This window comes from Balaenoptera acutorostrata, chromosome 2 (genome assembly GCF_949987535.1).
Source record: "Balaenoptera acutorostrata chromosome 2, mBalAcu1.1, whole genome shotgun sequence".
NCBI classification, from domain to species: domain Eukaryota; kingdom Metazoa; phylum Chordata; class Mammalia; order Artiodactyla; family Balaenopteridae; genus Balaenoptera; species Balaenoptera acutorostrata.
Genome location: NC_080065.1, coordinates 48155986 through 48175967, shown reverse-complemented (window position 1 = coordinate 48175967; position 19982 = coordinate 48155986). Strand labels below are relative to the sequence as shown.

Genomic DNA, 19982 nt, shown 5'->3' with positions numbered 1-19982 from the left:
CAGGTCACCAAAGGTGGTGAGGTCAGAGGCAAAATCTGAGGGAAGGTCTTTAAAAAGTCTAAGCTAGAAGGAGAGTCAGCAAAAACCAAAACTGAGTCAGGATGTGGGTTGAAAAGTGAAGCTGGGTAACATCATTATCGAAGTCCTAGGTCATGTGGGTTCAGGACAAGAGAGGACTTCTGGTTGCTTCCCTCCTGATAGTAGGAGGGGAGAGCAGAAGCCAGTCACTACAGATGGGGAGGGGAGACAGGGATCCAGGTAAAATAATTAGTGGGTAGGAGCTGACATAAAATAACTCTGTGGTTATAAGTTGAGCCTTCATTTCTCATGGTGACTGGGGCTTGGAAAAAATGGTCATGCATAAATTTCAAGTTTTCTATTAGAAATAAATTGCTTTAGAAATAGTGTATTCCACCAAAGTAAATAATTTTATGGACTAAAATAAACATTAAACACACACACACACGAAACCTCTAAATTCTATAAGGTGAGTGTATCTTTCCTTTCTAGTTTATGGCTATTACTAAGAGTGATCACCAAAACCAAAATTAACTTGGAGGCAGAAGTCTCCAGCAGTTGAATAATCAGTTTGGGGACTTCCAACTAAAAGTTCCTAGTACATTATTTAGGCTGCCAGCTCATTTACTCCCTGCATGAAATCTTTCCTCTTCGTTGGATCAAGCAAGGCCTCTATTCAGCTGTGTTTATTCTTTTTTTTTTTTTTTTTCAGTTCACTGAACAACTCTCAAATCTTCTTTCTTTCTAAAACTTTGAGGCAGTAAGTCAAAGAAAAGGGGAATAAATGAGAACTATGTAGACTCTCTTGGATATATCTGTAGTAATTCTACTAATTAGGGAATACCTTTTCAATTAAAAACTACAAAGTAGTCCAAATCAAAATTTTGCTCTCCTCCCCTCCTCACCTCCCATGAGGGCCTTTCAAACAGCATCTATTCGAGGTACCTACTTATAGCTACTTGTCAGTTAACAATTCTTAGTTGGTCTCCCTTAGTAACATTTCTGCTCTAGGTAGCTGGAAATATATCTTTAAGCACATAATTAGTGAGTTGAACACTATACGAAGCAGCAAATTAAACAAGAAGTCATTTCAGCAAGCTTAATTATTTTTTCCAGTTCTTGCAAATAATGTAGACCTCCTGGATACAGTTTTTAAAAATTAAAGTAAATAGCCATGCATGTAACCTACTGTCCTTTCTGATCAAGAATAGCTAGTATTATGCTATAATCCACTCTCTGGTTTTTATTTTTCATTCTCCTAAAAATTTACATCCAAATGATACCTTTCTTAAAGATTCGATAGCAATTTTTTCTCCAACCTTAACCTACAATATTTTGAAATATTTTTGAGTTAATCTTTGACCTTCACTCATGGAGTGAGGAAAATAATCAAGAAATAGTATGAGGCTGTCTTAAGACGTGGAAAAATGACATTTTCTTCTTATTTTCTGAGCAATGGAACACAGTCTGTAACATTTTCAAAGCTTTCTTTTCCACACAGCAGGCTCCAGACTAATATTTCTAATATATATATTCAACAGAAAACAGAATCACTCATAAAAGGATTTTTCAAAACTCTATTTTCTAACAGCCAGTGTTTTGTTTTTCTATTCCTGGAAATGACAACTGCTCAAGTTTCTCAAGATTCCTCTGGCTTTTGCCAATACATTTATTTCATTTAATGATGGGCATGCAGGAAAAAATGTTTGGTTCAGACTGTGACTGTAAAACCACACACAGCTTTTTTTTTTTTTTGGCTGCGTTGGGTCTTCGTTGCTGTGCGTGGGCTTTCTTCTAGCTGTGGCGAGTGGGGGCTGCTCTTCGTTCTCTTCGTTGCAGTGGGCGGGCTTCTCATTGTGGTGGCTTCTCTTGCTGCGGAGCATGGGCTCTAGGCGCACGGGCTTCAGTAGTTGTGGCTCGCAGGATCAGAAGTTGTGGCTCGCGGGCTCAGTAGTTGTGGCTCGCAGGCTCTAGAGCACAGGCTCAGTAGTTGTGGTGCATGGGCTTAGTTGATCCACGGCATGTAGGATCTTCCCGGATCAGGGCTCGAACCCATGATCCCTGCATTGGCAGTGGATTCTTAACCACTGCACCACCAGGGGAGTCCTGCAAGTTATGTTTTTATATGACGGAGAGTCAGCAAAATTTAAAAAGACAACTAAATTTACTTACTATTGTACATATCCAAGTATTCTGTTGATGGATCAACGTTTTGATGAGTAATGAAGTAAAAATATGTACAATTCATGAACTAGTACATATTTTTAATAGATTTATTTTTCTTGCCTTTATTTCAACAGGCTCACTAATTATGTTGCTGAATCAAGATTTTTTTACATAATTTATGTTCTATTGACATCAACTAATAGAAAGGATTAAAAATATAAACATGATAATTTCCAAAATGTGAATGTATTTTTGTCAAAACTACATATGAAAACAAACATAAATAAGTGAAGCATTTTTCATATATATCTTCAAAAATAGTTATTTCACTTTTTAAACACTCAAAATTATGAAATAAAACACGTTACAATAAATGAATATCAAAAATTTAAGTTATTAGTTTAATAAAGCTAAAGACTTTAATTTTGAAACATTTTAATTTATTCTTATGAAGTATTTTTATAAAAATAAGACTATTTGAAATTTAGTGCTCAACCTCCACTTAGTCGCTAATGTAAAGAACTGGCTTCACCATGTTACAGCTAGACCTATAAGTATAAGAGTAGCAAGAATTATTATTATTTTTTTTTATTACTACTGTTATCTATAGTATGCACAAGTCCAGAGACCAAATGTGTTAGAATTTTGGGTTTAATGATAACCTTTTGCAAGAATCCTCAGGTATATTGCTCCTTGGCTTTGGGGCATTTTTCTCTGGAAATAGTAACATTTATTGAGGGCTTCCTGTGCTCATGCCCTGCGCAAGTCTTTTATATGTTTTATCTCATTAATTAACCTAACCCAATGATGGTGCTGTTATTATCCCCATTTTACAGAGGAGGCATAGAAAGGTCAGGAACCTTGCTCAGGGTCACACAGCTGATAAGTGGTGGTGTCAGGATTTGAGCTCCAGTATTCTGACTCTAGGTGCTTAGTAATTAAATTAGTATAGTGCCTCTCTGGCAAGAAGCAAGGCTGGCCCTTTTTATAGGTTTTTTTTTTTCTTTTAATTTATTTACTTTTGGCTGCATTGTGTCTTCGTTGCCGTGCGCGGGCTTTCTCCAGTTGCCGTGAGCAGGGGCTACTCTTTGTTGTGGTGTGCAGGCTTCTCATTATGGTGGCTTCTCCTGTTGCGGAGCATGGGCTCTAGATGCTCAGGCTTCAGTAGTTGTGGCATGCAGGCTCAGTAGTTGTGGCGCACGGGCTTAGTTGCTCGGCAGCATGTGGGCTCTTCCCAGACCAGGCCTCGAACTCATGTCCCCTGCATTGGCATCCTTCCTACTTTGAAGGAATGTCCATATTCAACACAGCAGTGGCAGAATCCACCAGCTTTTGTGGCTTTGGAGTACTTTTTCTTTCAAGGAAATAGGTTAAGAGATGTGGAAAAGCATTTCTTTGGGCCACAAGAACATTTGTACAGGTGCTGAGCTCCAGATCCTAAGCGAAAGAGATGTCTGTGAGTTTTAAAATCATTCTGAATGTGGATCTAGGACATGCAGGGTTCTCAAAAGCTTAAGGGCTCCAAGGCAGAAATACCTTTAACTCAAGTCCAAGGGCATTACTATCCATTACCCATCACACTGTCTCCTACATAGCAGGGTATAATTAATGTTGCAGTTGTTACAGAAGTTGGTGACCAATTACACAGGTGTAGGATGAGGAACACATAAGTAAGTAAAGCACAGTGGTAGTGTTTGAAGCCTGCTGATGGGGAGGTTTAATAATTCCAGAAGAATCAGTATTGTGAAAAAAGAGGTTGAATTTATCTCTAAACATTGTAAATTTGAGGTATTGGTAGAATTCCTCTGAGGAAGTCTGTTAAGCAACTGGACACCGTGGGCTAAATCAAAATAAACTAATTAATAAGGGTTGAAATATCAAGAATCATGCCTAGTTTTTTTGAAAAGTTTAAAAAATCCCAAAGAATAATGCAAAGGATACCCAATCTAATGATGGCAGAGTAAAGTGGGCATTTACTTCTTCTATTCCACAGAATGAGAGCTAAAAATCAAAATTAAAATTCCATTTTTGGTAAAAATGGAAACAGATAAAAATCTCTAAAAATACAGGATAGGTTTGGGGGCTGTTCACACATGGGAATAAAGCAAGGGCACATGAAAGAAGAATCAGGTAGAGGAAATCATGGCAGTAGGTCTCAGGAAAAAAAAAAAATAGTAAAAACAGTTTTTTTAAAAGAGAGGAATATAACCTGTGTCCTGATTGCTAAAGCCTTTGTTTTTAACAGCAGGATGGTGTTATACACACTGGGGGAAGAGGTAAATAAGGGTGAGGCTAAAAAAAATGATCACACAAACAAGTAATATTTTCAGGAAGCTGTCTCTGTACCAACAAAGCAGAAGACAGAACTCACATCATAAACAATGCCAAGGCTGGGAAAAGTAATTGCTATATAAACTCCCCACAAGTTCATGGATCATTAGGAAGTCCCAGGTAGCCTGGAATATAGTGCCAACTCCACATGAATTTTCTGTCAATACCTGACCCAGAAAAACTTTACTTCCTTTATGAATGAATAGTGAACATAAAAGACCAGCACAGTATCTATACAAAAATCCTACAGGAATGGAGAAAGAAAAATATGAAACAAAAGTCAAATAAAGAAGAGTCACCAGAAAAAAATATCACAGGACAGATAAAAATTATCACAAAATATTCCATCAGGAATTGTTCCCCCAAATTAATTAATTAATCATCCTTATAAAAAAAAGACTAACCAAAAATATATGTGTTTCAGGATGAGATGCTGACACTAAAGGAAACAAAACATGAACTGAAGAGCTCAGAAAAGAAGAAACAAAATCTTAAAATGAAGACAAAATTGGAAGAAATATGCGAGAATAAATAGCACTCAAAACACAAGGACAGAAGTAGATATTGATATGAAACAAGAAAAATAAAAAGTAAATCGTAATAGTTTAAAATCTGAGAGAAAATGACAAGAAGGATAGATAAAGGGGACTCAACGTTTACATAATTGGAATGCCCAAAGAAGACATCTGGAAATTAAACATGATAAATTTGTTTCAAAAATTCAAGAAAACATTTCTAAAAATAAGGAAGACTTAAAAAAATTAAATGTTGATATGGCACTTCATCTTGGGAATACTGACCCAGCCAAGTCCACATGAGTCCTATCCCAGTTAAAAGGAGTTCAAACATAAAGAACCATTCCTTCGGGCAGCCAAAAAATAATCAAATGATTATTAAACACACGAAAAGTTGCCTCTTTCTCTTACAATAAGACATACAAATTAGAATTGCACTGACATATAATTTTCTACTTATAAGATGAGGGAAAAACATTGGATAATGTATCCCATTGGTGATGGTGTAGAGAAACAGGCACACTTACATATGACTAGCCAAAGTGCAAATCAGCATGACCCTATTATAAGAAACTTGGCTATATCTATACAAACTTCAAATGCATATCACCTACACACAGCAATTCCTCTTTCAGAAATTTATCCTATAAATATATCTTACAAATTTGAAATAACGTATGTATAAGTTATTCTTTGTTGCATTATTTGTAAGAGAAAACAATTAGAAATAACATGCATACACACACACACACACACACACACACACACATACACATCCATACAACAGAATACTATACAGTCTTCAAAATGAATGAGGAAGCTCTTTATATACTTAATATGGAATCATCTTCAAGGTACACTGTGAAGCAAAAAAAATTAGGGAGTGGAACAACTAGTAAAGTATGCTATTATTTAAGATAAAAATAATAAAAGGAGATATTGCCTGTGTACATGAGCGTGCTATATCTATTCTTGTGAATCCCTGGAAGAATACATAAAACAACTGATAACACGAGTGGCCTCTGGAGAGAGGAGCAGGGACAGAGTAGAAGAATAAATAAATGTGAGATACAAAATTCTGAAATGACATTAAAACTCTTATATGCATTTACATGCTATTCAGGTCTGGAAACTGCAACCTGACTCCAGGATCTGAACTTTCACCCTTTATTTCCCTCATAATTATTATCCTGGCTGAAACAGAGTAATGCCTGCCTCCGGATATCGATTTGAAGGTAATTTATGTACCACACTGAGTTTTCATCTAACCTAGAATAGATGCACAGTAAATCTTAGTTCATCCTCCCACATGGATATGGCAGTTATGTACATTAAAAAGAAACTAAACTTATGAATTTGTCAATTGCCACCTGGATGTTGGGTGAAGTGTATACAAATCCATCATGAAAGTACATGGGAAATAGAACCTGAAAAAAACTAGGAAGCGCGTGTGTGTACATGTATGTAAATTTGGGGGTATAGTTTGTTGACTAGATTTAACCATAACACACGTTACAACACCTTTGAGTTCCCTAGTTTAGCCAATTACACTAAAAAATTTCCATCAACACGTGGTATTTTTCCTGACCTCTGTGTCACGTTCAAATTAGTTTCATTTTAAAGATGAGGAATTGAGGCTCGAATATTTTAACTGATTGCCCAAAATCACACAACTTGAGGCAGAGGCCAGTTCTTGTCACTCTAAGTCAAGGTTTCTTTTGACCGAACTCCAGTTGTCTAAATGCAATATACCAGTAATAATATTCGTCTGTCATAATTAATACTACTGACCCAAACAAAGTATGAATTAGGAAGAAAGTTTGTTTATGACTTGATCATTCGCCAAACTCACCTCATTAGAATTTATCTGGAGGCAAATTTTCACCCTCACAGACCTTCTGGACTCAGTATACGAGGTCATGAAACCCATGCTCCTCAGTTTACACGAGTGGCAGTGATTCATCCAGATTGAGTCATTATTTCCCTCCCCAGACCTTCTAATGACCAATTTCACACATGAGAAATAACTGGGCAAGCTACAGTTAAGGATTTTTTCTCTACAGGAGAAATAGGAGATAAAATGAGTTTCTTAAGGGACAAATCCTTGGACGCTTGACTCATTTGCAAGAAAGGAAAGGTATATTTTTCTATGTATTCCATTAGTACCCAATTCAACAAATAAAGCCACAAACACAGCACACCCACTTTTGGTAATGCATATGTAAATTCTTATTTTGGTCTCTTTTGACTCAAGAGGGAACTAAGAAGGGGGTCTGATCTATTTCAGGTCCCAAATTAAATATAACCAATTTAAAATTAATCAACACAGTATTTATAAATAAAACAAGACTCAGTTGAGCTGGTAACACTTCCTCCCCGTCTCCCACTCTCTGAAGTGTTGCAAGCTAACCTTTAGGCCTAAAAATAGGGCAGCCTTGCTGAGTCACTAATAAATTTCAGCCCTACACCTCACAAGAAGATAAAATGCTCTTCAACAATACTTAACACCTCATCTTCCTGAGCCCACCTTCTGGTCATGAAACCAGACCAAATCCATGATGGTTCCAGAAAGCTATTTTTGGCATATTAGACCACTGCCAGTGACTTAGAGGCACCCACTCCCTTTGCTAGAGAGAAGGGACTTTCCACCATACAGAAGTATAAATGAGATTACCTACCTTATCTCCATCAGTCACCAGATTCCCCTCATTAGTGGTTTATTTTGATAAGAGCCTTCATGCTTATGGTTAGTCAGAGATCCAGACAGACTCACTAAGTTGGGAAGAGACTCAAATGTCACAAAACCCAGGTTTCTCATTGTACACCTGAAGATGACAACAAACACAGGACTGTCAGAAACAGTCTCGTGTGCATCTAGTTAAAAAAAAAAAAAAAATTAACTCCAGAGTTCCAGTTGTTATTATCCTATAATTTCTCAACAGCATGGCAAGATGAAATCCAGTGAATAATATAAAATGACTTTATATAGGAGGTTTGGATTAACATATACACACTACTATATATAAAATAGATAACCAACAAGGACCTACTCTATAGCACAGGGAACTATACTCAGTATTTTATAATAACCTATAAGGGAAGAGAATCTGAAGAAGAATATATATACATACGTATAATTGAATCTCTTTGCTGTACACCTGAAACCAACACAATATTGTAAATCAATTATGCTTTAATAAAAAAATAAAAAATAAAATGGCTTTATAGTCACACATTCATTCATTCATTCAATAAATATTCAGCACCAAATTGTGCAAGTTCCTGTACTAGGTGCTGAGGATACCACAAGGAACACAACTGACATGGTTTTTGCCTTCTCAGGACTTAGTTTAGTAGGTCACCAAGACAATAAGAAAGGCAATTATGGTAGTGTGATATTATATAAGAGCGAAGTTCAGGAGTGTTGCAAGAGACTATGGGCAGAAAAACTGGTAGAGAAGGAGAGGGAGAAGATTCCTAACCTGGATTCAGACATCAAGGAAGATTTTCTGGAGGAAGTTAACACCTAAGCTATGACCTGCATGATGAGTTAAGTGTTAACTTGGAAATGAGGATGGGAGTAAAAAGGATGAGTGTCCCAGGCAAAATCCAAAGACCCAGGAGTAAGTGAAATAAAGCAGGTCAAATGAACCAAAAACCATTCAGTCTGACAGGAGCCCAGATGAGCCAGGACAGCATGGTGAGCCATGGGTTGGAGAAATAAGCAAGGGTCAGATCATAAAATGCAATTATTATATGCTGCATTAGGGAGTTTGGACTTTTGTCTAAGAGCTTTGAAACCCAATAAAGAATTTTAGCATCTGAGAAAGATTACTGAGGTTACAGTATATGTGGGAGAAGAATTAGAAGAGACAAGACTTAAGGCAAAGATACCAGTTATGGAGGGTCTGCTCAGGCACCAGGGCAAGCAATGTGGTAGTCTGGATTTAAAATAGTGAACACATTTCAGAAATATTTAAGCAGTTGAATGAACAGAATTGTGTTCTTACCAGGGTAAACAAGAACGTACCGAAGGGCTTATCCTTCTCCACATTTGCCTTGATCCACAGTCCATAAATCTGAGAGATCACAGATCAAGCCAGCAATAAAGCTCCCAGAATAAACCACCCAACCTCTACTGCTGCCAGGTTGGAGTCTTCTGGATTTATAGGATGAAGGCTAACAAAAGCCTTCCTCTCTCACTAGCATTCATCCTACAGATATTTATTGAGGGTCTGCTATGTTTCAAGCATTAGTCCAGGTCTTGGGAATAGAAATAAAAAGGACACAGTATACGCACTTAAAGACTCGTGTATCGTAGGGGAGAGAGATATGTAAACAGGCCGTCATAAAACAATGTCATAAGTGAAGTAACAGTGACTGTTAGTATGCAGAAGTACATAATTCAACTAAGGAAATCATTAAAACCTTCGTGGTGACTTCGTAGAAGGCTTCTAGGGTTGATTCATAAAAAATAAGTAGGAACAGGTAGAAGAGAGGAAGAGAAGGAAAAGGAGGCATTAATAAAGGCCTGAAAGTGAAGAGTAGCATGGTTTCTGGATGAGAGATACAAGCAATAACGTGCAGCTAAAGCATGAAGTGAGAGACACAGTGTTGTAAGATAAAGCTTAAGAGGTTCATAAGGAAGGTCTGGTGGGACATGGTAAGGACCTTAGATTTATTTTATCCACTGGAAAATGTAGAGTTGTTGAAAATAGAAAAAAAAAAAAAGAATAGAATCAGATGTATGTTTCAGATACTGATATTGTGGTATCTGTACAGAGAATGGGATTTGAAAGACCATATCCAAAAGCAAAGATGCAGGTTAGGAGGCTCTTGAAGTAACCACAAAAAGAAATGATGAAAATCTCACCAGAGCTGATAATAAGGATGGAGAACAAAATGAATGCAAGAACTTCTTAGAAGAAAGCATTGACAGAATTTTGTAATACAGTAAGTCCCCTACATACGAACCTTCAAGTTGTGAACTTTCAAAGATGCAAATGTGTGTTCATGTGTCCAATCACGTAAGTTAGTTCAAGTATCTAGTGTACATTGTCACGTGCATGCATCCTCTACAAGTAGTTGTGCTTTTGTGTACTTTACTGTACAGTACCATATAGAGTACAGTAGTACAGTATCTTTATTTCAAGCCTAGGATGTCCGAAAAGAAGAGTAAAAGCAGCGGTGATGTAGCTGGCACTGCTAAGAAGCACCAAGAGATAACAATGAAAACAAAAGTGAAAATAATTGAGAGAGTGGAGCGACAAGAGTAAGAAGAAGTAACTGTAGAATCAAAGAGATTCACAACACAGGAAATGGCAAGGAGATTTCTTTATTTGAGGAGGCACTGTTAGTTTTTGAGGCACAGGACCTGAACACAGAATGGTACACAAAGGTTGCAGCAGCCATTCAGAATGCAATCCAGTGCTACCATGACGAGAAAAAAAGAGCTACTACCCAGACATCACTGGACCGTTTTTTCAAGAGGGTAGATAGAATTGAATCCAGCAAGGAACCAGAACCTGTGCCAACAACGTCAGGCATGAGTGAAATTGCAGCTTGCCCTCCGTCTCCTATTGCTGACGATCCTTTAGCTCTACCATCTCCCGCCTCCTCTCCCTCCTCCAGTCAGTAACTTTTTGTCTGTTCACTCGATGCTATCCCTTGTATGCCAGCTGTTATACTGTACTACTGCACTTTTCACGGTACTGTACCGTAAGATTTAAAATGCTTTATTTTTTGTGTTTGTTTTTATGTATTATTTGTGTGCAAAGTATTATAAACCTATTACAGTACAGTACTATACAGCCAGTTGTGTTAGTTGGGTACCTAGGCTAACTTTGTTGGACTTACGAACGCACTCTCAGAACGGAACTTGTTCGTATTTGTATGTAGGGGACTTACTGTAGGTTGGATTGGAGTTGGTAAGAGAGCAGAAGAAAAAGGGTGATTAGTTTCTAACTTGGGTAAATGGGTGGGTCCTTCAACTGAGAGAATACTGAAGATGAGTTCATTTTATGTATTGAGTTAGAAGTGTCTAGGTAACATATACATGAAGGTCTAACATGTTGATATATATGTTTGTGTGATAGGCCAGATCATCAAAATTATACAGAATTTGGAGTTATCAGCATATAGGTGGTAATAAAAATGTTAAGAATAAATGGAATCATCTATTTTCTTGTCTAATGGATCAAATGTATATTAAGTATTTGGTATGCACATAGGAACATTACATAGAGTGAGAAGAACCAGGATGAGAACAGAACGCTGAGAGCTAAAAAGACTAACATTCAAGAGGTGAAAGAAGGTAGAAGATTCTACAAATGAAACAGAGGAGAAACCATCAGACAGTTTCAAGGAGAACCAAATAGTGTAGGTATCATAGAAGTCAAGACAGTAGAAATAAGGATCAACAATTCCCATAAGATAAGGACTAAAAATGATCTTTGATTTGATGCTATAACATTTTTAGGTGATACTACTGAGAACAATGTCACTAGAAGCGGTCATTGACAGAAGTAGGCCATTCAAGTCAGCCTCTGTGTACACCAATGGCCAACTACCTTAGAGCTTCCAGATGCTGGTCCCCGGTCCCCTACAACTGAGAAAGTAAATTGGGTCAAATGTAATAGTTATTAAATGCCTTCTTCAGAAAAAAAAATGTGTTTGAACTAGATGATCTTTGGTATTCCTTAAAATTCAGAGATTCTTTAATTGTTGAAATACATAATCTTCCTATATTCGTCCTATTGCAAATCAAAGTAACCCTATTTTTAAATCTAGTTGGTGCATGAGGAAGAATTAGGAAAGTAAGTTCAGCTACTGAGTGAATCTACAGTATTTGGTTTCCATCATTTTAATACCAGTGGGAGGAGTATGGATAGCAAGGGATACCAGTCCCATCTCAAAAATGTTTTTCTGAATCTATACAGTTCCTGTGTTTAGAGAATGAGAGTTCAGATAATAAGGGATATCTGTATCATATTATGTCTTAAATGTTGTCTTGTGCAATGCAGAAGCTTAAATTAAGAATTTCGTTTTTCCTTTGAAGTCAGTCAAAGCAAAGGAACTCTCCAAAATAATGTCGAGAAAACACAGACTCTTCTATAACATGGAACAAGTGCTGGACCAGGAGTCAAGAAAACGAGTACTCCAGCCAACAGTAATCTGCTTGGTGGCCTTAGGGAACCCAGTTAACTCTCTGGATTTTAGATTTCTCATCTGTAAAATCTAGTTGGACCAGATAACTTCTCAGAGGCCTCCCAACCGTTAGTCTATCTGCTAATAGGCATGATTACACACTATGCCTTGCTATGACCATTGATATACAAATCCATTATCTCAAAGGATATTCCAAGAGTTCCAAGAAGGCATGTGGTTTACCCCTGGCTTTGGAAAGTCCTATATTCCTTCCAAATAGGAAAGCAAAGTGAGAGGTGAAACTTCCGTTTTCCTGCAAGATGAGAAAACTCATTTATAAGTCTGAGGCAATGAGTGTCAGTCTCATAATAAACACCCTCCTAGGAATTAACTTCAACCAGAAAAATCAAAGGTCCCCAGAGGAACACATAACCTTTATCAAAGTTTTGCTCTTAAATACCTACCAAGTTGCTGTTACATCGTTTGAAATGCATATCTCATTAAATCACAAACCTTGTGCTGGGCCCAAGAGAGATTTTCACGAGTGGAACTGCAATGTTCTGACAGCCCTCTCTGAAGGAGACCTCAGAGAGTTTCAAATAATTAAAGCATTCACACTTCAGAAGCAGGAAATAGAGTGAAAGACTTTCAGACATATCTTGTTTTTGCAGGCTTATCGAAAGGCTGAGACAAAGCAATGGAAGAACAAGAGAGATAATTATCTAGAAACACTTGGACATGAAATTTTAAAAATCCAATCATCTAGCTCCTGAAAATTCTATTTTAAACTTTCATTTTCTTTTAAAAGTAACATAAGTACATTAAAAAATACTGAAAAATAGAAAACAAGGGGAAAGTTTTATCTTCCCTTTCCCCCAAATCAAATAAATGACATGAAGGAATAGGCAAGGAAAGAAAAAAAAAATTTTATGTACTTGAAAATACACTGAGGATGTACATAGTAATAGATAGATACCATTTATTGAACACATATTTTGTGCCTGGGACTGGAAAAAAAAAATCATGACCCATGTAGATACAATCAAAACTGTCCTGGGGCTTCCCTGGTGGCGCAGTGGTTGAGAATCTGCCTGCTAATGCAGGGGACACGGGTTCGAGCCCTGGTCTGGGAAGATCCCACATGCCATGGAGCAGCTGGGCCCGTGAGCCACAGCTGCTGAGCCTGCGCGTCTGGAGCCTGTGCCCCGCAGCGGGAGGGGCCGCGATAGTGAAAGGCCCGCGCACCGCGATGAAGAGCGGTCCCCGCACCGCGATGAAGAGTGGCCCCCACTTGCCGCGACTGGAGAAAGCCCTCGCACGAACCGAAGACCCAGCACAGCCAAAAATAAATAAATAAATAAATAAATAAAATTAAAAAAAAAAAAATACATTTCTGTTTAAAAAAAAAAAAAAAAAAAAAAAAAAAAAAAAAAAAAAAAAAAAAAAAAAAACTGTCCTAAGATCAAGTCAACTTAGGGCTTCAGTGACTCCCCAAAATGTAAAAGAAAAATTAAGGGTAGAAGTAAGAAAACACAACATGCATCTATTAGGAGTTCTATAAGATAGAAAGCATTGGAAAATGGCACTATTCAAGCACGAAAGGGTGGTTAATTTTCTATAACTAATTTAAGGAATATTTGTCAGATTAGGAAATATACTGAGTACCAGTAAAAAGAAATAAATATAAATCCACACCTAGACACACCCACAATTAAACTTCAGAACACCAAAGATAAAGAGATTTTTAAAGTAACCTGAGATCAAAGGCAGACAATCTTAAAAGGAACAAGAATTAGACTGATGGCAGGCTTCCCAAGAACAGTCACAGGCAAAGTGATATTTCAAAGTGCTGAGAGAAAATAACTGGCAACTTAGAATTGTCTGCCCGGCTAAATTGTCATTTAAGGGTGAGGGGGAAAATCAAGATATTTTCCAAAAATAAAGGAAGAAAGGAAGGAAGGAGGGAAGGAGGAAGGGAAGGAGGGAGGGAGGGAAAAGAAACATTAATTACTAAATGACCTTCTGTGAAAAAAATATTTTAAAAATTTAAAAATATTTTTAAAGATTTAAAGAAGGAAATTTAAAACAAAGAAGGAATGAGATCCTAGAACAAAGATGAACAAGGACATTAGCAAACATTTTAATAAATCTAAGCATGCATTTGAATGCATAAAAATAAAATGACAACTAATTTGGGGGATCAAAAATTTAGCAAATCCAAAATCCTTAAAAATAACATAAAATACAAAAGTGGTGATAGAGTTAAAATATTCAGAGAAGCTATTGATTATTTCTAAGAAATAGAAAACTTCCAAATCATTGTCAAGTGAGTAGGAGGGAGGGCTGGAATAAAGGAAACTCAGTTAATCCAGTAAAATATTGGAAAGGAGGGAGGATCAAATAAAAAGCCTAAAAATATGAATAAGATAATATGAATAATAACTAACAATTAGGGCATTTATGTGCCAGGCACCACTCTAAGTGTTTTACAAATATCAGTTCCTTTATTCTTCACAGTAACTCAGTCAAGAGTCCTATGATATTATTACTATTATTTTACAGAGGAGAAAAGTGAAGCCATACGGAGGTTAAATAATTTGCTCAACAGCTAAAACTAGTAAGTGACAGAGTGGAAAGATACAAAGTATACACTGAAGTCTATACTAGTAATTACTATTTTATGCTGCTTCTAAACATGAATCCAAATATATTAGCAATTGCAATAAATGAACTACATGCATTAAACTCACAAGCTAATCACAGATTCTCAGAATATATTTTTTAAAGGTCAGGGAGATAAAAAGATACCTGTAAAGACAATAGACAAATCTTAGTCAAGACTATTCAAGAACAGAGAATGGATAAAGAAAAGGTGACACATATACAAGATAAATTTCAGACAAACTATTAGAACTTACAAGGGTTTCAGCAAGTTTGCTAGATGGATAAAAAGCATCAATATACAAAATCAATTGCCTTCGTCCCTATATAACCATTGGAAGTCATGTGAAGTCATTTGAAATACACTTTTTAAAAATATACTACTTCCAATCAACTGCCAAACTATGAAGTATCTAGAAATAAATATAATAAAATATCCATTACTTTTTTTAACATCTTTATTGGAGTATAATTGCTTTACAATGGTGTGCTAGTTTCTGCTGTATAACAAAGTGAATCAGCTATACATATACATATATCCCCACATCTCCTCCCTCTTGCGTCTCCCTCCCACCCTCCCTATCCCACCCCTCTAGGTGGACACAAAGCACCGAGCTGATCTCCCTGGGCTATGCAGTTGCTTCCCACTAGCTATCTATTTGACATTTGGTAGGGTATATATGTCCATGCCACTCTCTCACTTCGTCCCAGCTTACCCTTCCCCCTCCCTGTGTCCTCAAGTCCATTCTCTATGTCTGTGTCTTTATTCCTGTCCTGCCCCTAGGTTCTTCAGAACCATTTTATTTTCTCTTTTAGATTCCATATATATGTGTTAGCATAGGGTATTTCTTTTTCTCTTTCTGACTTATTTCACTCTGTATGACAGTCTCTAGGTCCATCCACCTCACGACAAATAACTCAATTTCGTTTCACTTTATGGCTGAGTAATATTCCATTGTATATATGTGCCACATCTTCTTTATCCATTCATCTGTCGATGGACACTTAGGTTGCTTCCATGTCCTGGTTATTGTAAACAGAGCTGCAGTGAACATTGTGGTACATGACTCTTTTTGAATTCTGGTTTTCTCAGGGTATATGCCCAGTAGTGGGATTGCTAGGTCGTATGGTAGTTCTATTTTTAGTTTTTTGAGGAACCTCCATACTGTTCTCCATAGTGGCTGTATCAATTTACATTCCCAACCACACTGCAAGAGGGTTCTCTTTTCTCCACACCCTCTCCAGCATTTATTGTTTGTAGATTTTTTGATGATGGCCATTCTGACTGGTTTGAGGTGATACCTCATTGTAGTCTTGATTTGCATTTCTCTAATGATTAGTGATGTTGAGCATCCTTTCATGTGTTTGTTGGCGATCTGTATATCTTCTTTGGAGAAATGTCTATTTAGATCTTCTGTCCATTTTTTGATTGGGTTGTTTGTTTTTTCAATATTGAGCTGCACGAGCTGCTTGTATATATTGGAGATAAATCCTTTGTCAGTTGCTTCATTTGCAAATATTTTTCTCCCATTCTGAGGTTTGTCTTTTTGTCTTGTTTTATGGTTTCCTTTGCTGTGCAAAAGCTTTTAAGTTTCATTAGGTCCCATTTGTTTATTTTTGTTTTTATTTCCATTTCTCTAGGAGGTGGGTCAAAAAGGATCTTGCTGTGATTTATGTCATAGAGTGTTCTGCCTATGTTTTCCTCTAAGAGTTTTATAGTGTCTGGCCTGACATTTAGGTCTTTAATCCATTTTGAGTTTATTTTTGTGTATGGTGTTAGGGAGTGTTCTAATTTCATTCTTTTACAGGTAGCTGTCCAGTTTCCCCAGCATCACCTATTGAAGAGGCTGTCTTTTCTCCACTGTATATTCTTGCCTCCTTTATCAAAGAGAAGGTGACCATATGTGTGTGGGTTTATCTCTGGGCTTTCTATCCTGTTCCATTGATCTATATTTCTGTTTTTCTGCCAGTATCATACTGTCTTGATTACTGTAGCTTTGTAATATAGTCTGAAGTCAGGGAGCCTGATTCCTCCAGCTCCGTTTTTCTTTCTCAAGATTGCTTTGGCTATTCGGGGTCTTTTGTGTTTCCATACAAATTGTGAAATTTTTTGTTCTAGTTCTGTGAAAAATGCCAGTGGTAGTTTGATAGGGATTGCATTGAATCTGTAGATTGCTTTGGGTAGAAGAGTCATTTTCACAAGGTTGATCCCTCCAATCCTAGAACATGGTATATCTCTCCATCTGTTTGTATCATCTTTAATTTCTTTCATCAGTGCCTTATAGTTTTCTGCATACAGGTCTTTTGTCTCCTTAGGTAGGTTTATTCCTAGGTATTTTATTCTTTTTGTTGCAGTGGTAAATGGGAGTGTTTCCTTAATTTCTCTTTCAGATTTTTCATCATTCGTGTATAGGAATGCAAGAGATTTCTGTGCATTAATTTTGTATCCTGCTACTTTACCAAATTCATTGATTAGCTCTAGTAGTTTTCTGGTAGCATTTTTAGGATTCTCTATGTATAGTATCATGTCATCTGCAAACAGTGACAGTTTTACTTCTTCTTTTCTGATTTGGATTCCTTTTATTCTTTTTCTTCTCTGATTGCTGTGGCTAAAACTTCCAAAACTATGTTGAATAATAGTGGTGAGAGTGGGCAACCTTGTCTTGTTCCTGATCTTGGTGGAAATGGTTTCAGTTTTTCACCATTGAGAACGATGTTGACTGTGGGTTTGTCATATATGGCTTTTATTATGTTGAGGAAAGTTCCCTCTACACCTACTTTCTGGAGGGTTTTTATCATAAATGGGTGTTGAATTTTGTCAAAAGCTTTTTTTGCATCAATTGCTATGATCATATGGTTTTTCTCCTTCAATTTTTTAATATGGTGTATCACGTTGATTGATTTGCATATATTGAAGAATCCTTGCATTCCTGGGATAAAACCCACTTGATCATGGTGTATGATCCTTTTAATGTGCTGTTGGATTCTGTTTGCTAGTATTTTGTTGAGGATTTTTGCATCTATGTTCATCAGTGATATTGGCCTATAGTTTTCTTTTTTTGTGGCATCTCTGTCTGGTTTTGGTATCAGGGTGATGTTGGCCTCGTATAATGAGTTGGGGAGTGTTCCTCCCTCTGCTATATTTTGGAAGAGTTTGAGAAGGATGGGTGTTAGCTCTTCTCTAAATGTTTGATAGAATTCACCTGTGAAGCCATCTGGTCTTGGGCTTTTGTTTGTTGGAAGATTTTTAATCACAGTTTCAATTTCAGTTCTTGTGATTGGTCTGTTTATATTTTCTATTTCTTCCTGGATCGGTCTCAGAAGGTTTTGCTTTTCTAAGAATTTGTCCGTTTCTTCCAGGCTGTCCATTTTATTGGCATATAGTTGCTTGCAGTAATCTCTCATGATCCTTTGTGTTTCTGCAGTATCAGTTGTTACTTCTCCTTTTTCATTTCTAATTCTATGGATTTGAGTCTTCTCCCATTTTTTCTTGATGAGTCCTAGAAACTGGATAGTTAGTCCCCTTATTTCAAAGATCCTCCCAGCTCTAATACGCCATTACCCAAAGCCTTCACTAATATTTTACATTTACAGTATTTTTCTTTTTGTCTCATCCTCCTGATTCCTTTCTCATGGGAGTCTCAAGGCAAAGGTCCTTTGATCCATGTAAATTTTGATCTAGTTTCAAAAGGAGTTTATGCCTTTAGACTGAGGATTAGCCTGGGGATACACCCCTACATTAACATACCATTTAGAGGACCAGGAACATTTCAGGTTTTCTTTAATTCTTAAAATCCTGTATTGGATGTACAATATTTCCATGTGACAGACTATTCTATTGTGGTTCTTGAGTTATACACTAGGGTCACCTCAGATAAATGGCAGGGTAGCCAAAACCAGTAACTATTGGAATCAGTAGAGTTGATGGTTCAGTACATCAATCAATTGTACTCTTTTTTTCTCTGGTACTTTTGATTCCATTCTTTGGACTGGTTCATAATCTTTTCTTGATATTCTAGTCCGTTGGGGGAGAAAAAATCAAATTTTAAAATGGTTAACTATCTCTTTGACTTCCTTAGAGGGGATCATACAAAAAAGTAATTTTTTTCAATATAACATAATACATATAATTATATAATTAACTATTATTAATATAATAATCATTCCTGATGTCCACGGTAAACATACAAAGGAAGAGAGTAGATGCCTATTATATTGCCTGGAAAGAATTGCCAAGAAGACAAGATCTATGGCTTTTGTGCTTCACAACATGAAATCAGCATGTTAGCATGAATTAAATTATGTAATAAACCCATTGCAGTTTTTTTTAAGGCAACACGTTTCTCTTTAAAACATAATACTTCAAGGAAATAAAGATTAAACAAATATATTTAATACATTATAAATCACCCAATGAAAATTTCCTGTGATTTTTAAAGTTAGATGAAAAATGAAATAAGTATCTTGGCGGAATATGCAGTGATGCATCTAATTACTTATTACAACTTTACATTAAGTAGGCTTTACCTGTGTCTTTTCCAGATTTCTGATACACTAGACTCATCAATTTTTTAAAAAAATGGCAGTATTCCCTCTAAAAGTCCCCCCAGTGAGCAAAGCTTTGTGTTTGACGATGGAGTTAGAAAAACCTCTCTGAAATTTATATTATTCTATGCATTGGTCCCAAAACAGTGCTAATTTTTGTTTTCAAATTCTGTAAGAGAACAACTCCTCCAGTTTTTATTTGCAGTTTCCTCTGAACCTAGGACTCTGACATAAACCCATGGCAGCTGAGCTAATGACAGAGTGACAGCCCATATTGTATTCATACTCACCCACTCTCCCCACCCTACTGCTGATGAAAGTCGTGTGCACCAGATATCATCTTGGTCCTTTATACAAATGCACTCCTTGTGGTTCTTCCTTCCAATCTGTCAGATATGCCCAGGCATGTCCCGAGAGCCCAGAGAACACAGATTAGACTGAAAATATGCCATTTGACTAAAGAAGGGTCTCCAACCCTTGCCTCCCAATTTCCAGCACTGGAGCCTTGTGATTCCCACCTTTGGCTTCAGGATGCCTCAGTTTTTAGAACTACTCCTGCTTCACATCACAGAGGCACTTGCGCAGCAGCTTCAAGAACAG

General features: G+C 36.9%; 1 long non-coding RNA gene across 1 annotated transcript in view; it reads right to left on the bottom strand.

Moving 5' to 3' along the window:
• Positions 1–19753, bottom strand: part of LOC130707424 (uncharacterized) — a 120196-nt gene extending 100443 nt beyond the window's left edge. Inside the window, exons 1-2 of the long non-coding RNA XR_009007321.1 lie at positions 19673–19753; positions 7709–7855 (exon numbers count right to left, since the gene is read on the bottom strand). This is a non-coding gene — a long non-coding RNA (uncharacterized LOC130707424). The remainder of the gene's footprint in view (positions 1–7708; positions 7856–19672) is intronic.
• Positions 19754–19982: the final 229 nt, after the last annotated feature.